We start from the raw sequence: 5,909 nt of genomic DNA on the forward strand, positions 1-5,909 counted from the left end.
AGAAAGATAGATATTGTAAGGAATGGAAGAAGACAACAAAAATCATAAAAGAAAGTGCGGAATTTAATATAGAAAATGAAACTCCTGTTTTCACATAAATAGCGGTGGAGTGGTGATCTCCAAAAACGCAGGCCTGTTAAAAAAAAACCTGTTGTATGTCTCTTGAGGTATCTTACAACAGCGAACGTGTTACGACTGAAATGTATATATAGAATCATTCTTAACACTTGTCGACGTAATTGAACGCAGGCCATTCGATTGTGGAATGATTTACCGCTGAATATAAAACGTGCTATCTCACCACCTATTTTCAAGAAAATGGTTAAGAATCATTTACTAGACCTATAATTATCTATATCTTAGTTCATTTCTTTTTCTTCTTCTGTTTCTATCTGAGGCAAGTGCGATCGAACCAATACTGATCGAAGTCAGTTAGATGTTTTTATTTATTATTGTATTATATTTATAATATGTATCAAACCTTATTTATTATAAGAATATATGTTATATACATATGTATGTATGCCTATGTATGTTTATGTTCATTTCTTTGTTAATGTATTTATATACTATATGTATTTTTTGTACACGTAAACTACCCATTATTAGTACTTTTACCTTTTCCATACTAGGGTTGTCTGTAAGAGATTGCCTTGTGTGATAAGACCGCCCATTGTACCTTTTGTGTATTTCATTGTAAAACTTATTAAATGTATCTTAACGTGTACAATAAAGTATATTAAATAAAAAAAATAAAAAAAATTGAGAAGATTGAAAAAGAGTTTAATTTATTGAAACTATATCACATTGTCCCACAGACATGATCAATTAGTCATTAGTAAAACTGAATTATCGACTAAACTTACTACTTCATTATTGAGTCGTAAATTCATCGATCGTAGAATATAACGTAGTGTTACAACCAAAAAAACATACCATTGCTCTAAATCTGTTATCAAAAACATATATATGTTGTTACTCTAAGCAGATGGTCTAATCAATCGGTTCTCCCACCTCATTTGCCGCACAACTACAAGATCTTTCTTCGAGCAAATCTATCTAACAAACTCTAACAATTCTCTGCAATAATATTAAAAACTTTATCGAACACTAAGATATGTATTTGTGCTTAGTTTCGATTGAAATTGTTAGCCTGGAGGCTTTCAAAGGTTCATCATTCAACTGAATTCACGTAGCGGAAGCCTCCGTGAACTCACTTCCGGTGTATATATGTATATATATTTATATAAGTATATTTGCATAGTGATGTATGTTTATGTACAAGTGTATTATAATTTGTAGTATATTTTAATGTTTCTTTTTTTATTATCTATACCTCTGTTTTCTCTATTATGTCTCTCATCTTCATCCAAACGTTGTATGGTAGAGATTGCCTAGAGCGATAAGACCGCCTATTGTATCTGTATATGTATCTATATTTTTAGCTTTTATCTGTTATTTTATGTACTTTTTGTGTACTATGAAGAGTAAATAAAAGCAGTTTTCAATATACATCGTGGCCATGTTATATATGTATTTATATTAATCTAATATATAAAATTCTCGTGTCACGGTGTTCGAACTTGAACTCCTCCGAAACGGCTTGACCGATTTTTACCAAATTTTACATGCGTTTTCAGTATGTCTGAGAATCGGCTACTATCTATTTTCCATAACCCTAAGTGATAAGGGTGGTCCACCCCTAAATTTTATTTTTAATTTTTAGACAATTTTTTTGGTTTTTATTTTATTATGATACAGCATACAAAAATACATACAAACCTAAATTTTCACCGCTCTACGATTAACCCTTACATTACATTTTTACATTCATTCATTTTTTTACATTCATTCTTATCTTACATTTGTTAGTTAAAAACTTTAATTTTTTTTGCAAAACAACGTTTGCGGGATCAGCGAGTATAAAATATAATTATTAAGTTAGGAATTTTCGACTGTATTTATACCACGTGAAATGTAATTATCGCATAGTTGCCCTCAAAATGTAAACGATTTGGTCATTACGTATGTGATTCTCGGGCGTTCGGATTGGATTTGGGTCGACTAGATTGATTGCCACAGAAATAATATGGGCCCACGTTTGAGTTGGAATTGCGAAATCCGCGTGAGCTATTCTTAACGTATTGACGTTTTTAGTTTTATAACGTTCTCAAATGGGAATAAAAACCTTTTATTATTACAATACTTTAGTATTTTAAACCATAAACGATAAATTATTGGTAAATACATAGAACTGTTTTATCAATTTTTCTCTAAAAACATACTAGATGGCGCTAGTCAATATGTCACATAGACGTAGTACTGTTTTACCGACGTTTTGTTCATTTTGAAAACCACTCTGTATGTGTGTAATATGTGGTCCAAAAAATAAATAATTACACATCATAATAATTATGTTTTTGTCTTCCTGGACCTTGAAGAGCAGTCTACCATCGTCTGCATATTAGATTCTATTTATTATTTCTGTAATACACTCTATTTAAATTATTTTTTTTAATTCTAGCAGCGATTTACACTCATTTTTGAATCGTCAACTAAATGTCAATGTTGTACCTCCATGCACGATTTCTTAAAACCTTTTACAAAATAGAACAACCTGGAAAAGATGATAACAGAGAGTGAACCATAGTTATGAAGCGACGAAGTAAAGGATGTCTGGTAGCAGATTTATATTTTCAAACTTAAATTGGAAATATTATATTTGACTATAATTTTAATAAATATATTATATGATAGAATATAAACGCGTATTTTATATTTAAATAATTATATTATCCAAATATCTTCAGTTGAGTTTCATATACTGTTTAAAATCAAGTCCTGTTTTCTTCGCCGCACTATCCAAAAAAGTTGCTTCACTTAAGTTGATTTCTCGACAAATATTTGAGTTTAGTTCAAGGATTGTTACTGTAAACTCTTGCTTTAAGATATCTCTATTAGAAAAAAAAATCTATCGGAGTTAAGTCGTGTGACCTTGGTGGCTATGGAATATTCCCAAAGCGATTGATCAGTTTTTCGGATAAAGTTTCCTGAAATAAATTCATCGATGCTCTGGCCGGATGTGATAAGCTTGCAATTTCGGCAAAAAGTTTATAGTTGTCACTGTTGATCTTTGTGCCCTGTCCACGAACATTTAAAAAAAAAAGCTTTTAACCAATTCAATGTTTTAGGAGGTTCTTGAAGATCGACTGGATCCTAACCATGGGTAGTTCATAGCCGAAGCAGTTGAACGATATCTCTGCACCTAGTGATGAGTTAAATTTACATCTGCTCTCTCACCTACCCGTCGAATACTAAAGTGTGAAGAAAATTGTCGACAGACAGTTACGTAAAAATCATTACTCTTAAAAAATGGCCAGGCGGCGCAAGTTCAATGTTCAATTGACAATTATAATATCGTGAATAAAAAATCCGCACAGTTATTGGTTTCAACGGTACCATTTTCACTATACATTATTCACTACGTTTTGAAATATTTATATTTAAAAACCAAAATATTCCACCAGACATCATGTAGAAAAAAAAATACATATTTTTTTTCTTTGGCATTCTATTTATCTGTGGCCAGTATATTCAAACTTCAATTATGTTTGTAAATTAAAAATATTTGTCTCCTCTTTCATTGTTTTTTACACCAGAATTAAAAACTGTCAAAGAATAACACCATTATTCATCCAAATGACACTAATTAAATCAAACATAGAACTAGTCAGTACCTTTTGAAAGACATCAATTACGTGACTTCCATTGCGGAATCTATTTCTGTTATGAAGGGCGCTCTAACCTATAAAATTACTGGAATAATGCGTTCTATTTCACATCTCAAGGAGATTTCAGAATAAAATATGATTCTACATAAAAATATGTTTTTATTATATTACTGTTTCAAAATAATTATTTAAAATTTATACGTAACTCCAATAAGTAAATAGTTTCAAAATAAATAAATAAATGTCAAGGTTTTCAACAAACAACAAAATCGATGTAGAGATGAAATCCGTAGACCAGGCAGTATAACACTTAGAACAGATGCCTTAAGGTTCTGTATTGAAGACCGCAGACTGACAGGCACAGTTTAATACGTCCATCTACACGGTGGACTTAAAGACCGTATTTTTAAGGTCCTCGGAAGACGGTGAATGTAGACCTATTTCAACCGTTCCTATTGGACATCTCTGAGAGAGACTATAATAATAATTATACAATTTTACTTCTTCTCTTTTGTATTTAGCGGACTTTTGACTTTTGTGGTTGAGTGAAGAGTATTTTTGAAGATATCTTCATAACTCTTTTTAGATCAAGGCTCAAACAAGTTATGTTAAAAATACGGAAAACAGCACAATAAGGTGACAAAACAAAATTATAAAAACACGTGCTGAATAACACATCGCCCATCGGTAATGAACATGAGGAGTAGAGGACGGTTGGCGATTTCTTCCGATGACTAAACTTTTGGGTTTGATCATTAATATGTATTTATAGTTATTCAATGTTCTTATGCTGAACAGATTCGCTTGCGCACGCGCGTGCGCACTCACACACACACACACACATACACACACAAACACACGCACACGCGCACACACACACACACACACACACACACACACACACACACACACACAACTGTAAAAATATTGAATGCATCAGAATGCATGAAAATGTTTACAATATCTTTTTATTTACAAATAACACGGATCTAATTACAAATTTATTAAATAAGTTATTATTCGATTTAAATACAATTCCAGTGTAAATGGCATGTCCAGATGGATTATTTTAATAAATATATGTACGATTAAAGATAGCTACGGTCGAACATATGGTAAGACAAGTCATGGAAAAATACGACAATCTTAAATAAAATTTATGTACAGAACCCGATGATATTGCACATCGACCTTTGGAAAGAGAGAGAGCACTATCTCTGTCCTACACTACCTATGTGACGTTTTGTCAGTCGTTGTATTTCGTGCGACAGAGATAACGCTCTACGAAGCCGAAATTAGCCGATTGTCTCTTTTCAAAGGTCGATGTTCAATATCGCCGGGTACTGTAATACTGTGATTAAAAAGTAAGATTAATTTGTTAATAAATTGTTGTCTTTATTTATTCTTCCAATTTCAATTTCATTCCCTTTAAAGTAATTCCTGTCAGATAAAACGCAATTTTGCCAATGATTTTTCAAATGGCCTCCTAAATCTTCTTCGTTTCGGTTTTTATTTCCTCTATCTTGTCAAAACTGTCACTGTATTGGTCTTAAGAGTTTTCTGAAAAGCCAGAAGTTGTACGAAGCCAAATCAGGCAAATACTGTGGTTGCGGAACGATACCAGTCGAGTTTTTGATTCTCTTTTGCACCAATTGAGACTTGATGCATTTGACACAAAAAAACCTTCTTTAAAATGACTGGGTTTCAAATGATATTTAAACTTTGTAAAAATAGACGCTTGGCAAATGTTATAGACAGTCTTACCCACCTTGGAAAAAATTTACCTGCCTTCCTAATGTTTAGAAGTTTTAAATGACAATTTCTCTTTACTTTTTGATCACAGTAGTATATTCAATACATAAAACCTTGAGTACATCTAGTTATAAACTTGTAAACTTGCCTAAAAATTATTGTAAAACTAGACAAGTTAATACTAAAGTGGAATGTTATGAAAATGTAGAAACAATAATAAATTACTCTGTAGAAAATTTATCGACTTAATACTAATTATCTTAATATCTATATATCTAAAATGTTCCTTAGTAAATAGGTTCATATTTACTTCAGTAATATGTGACGATATCACCACACATTTCCTGTAACTATAATAAAACCTTTTATATGAAATAAAAAATAAACTACACAATGATATGTAAATTATCGAGCTGTCTTAGTTGA

Source organism: Battus philenor, unplaced genomic scaffold (genome assembly GCF_028537555.1).
Source record: "Battus philenor isolate CCGP_79_NKW_IND1 unplaced genomic scaffold, ilBatPhil1.0.hap1 SCAF_14, whole genome shotgun sequence".
Classification (NCBI taxonomy): domain Eukaryota; kingdom Metazoa; phylum Arthropoda; class Insecta; order Lepidoptera; family Papilionidae; genus Battus; species Battus philenor.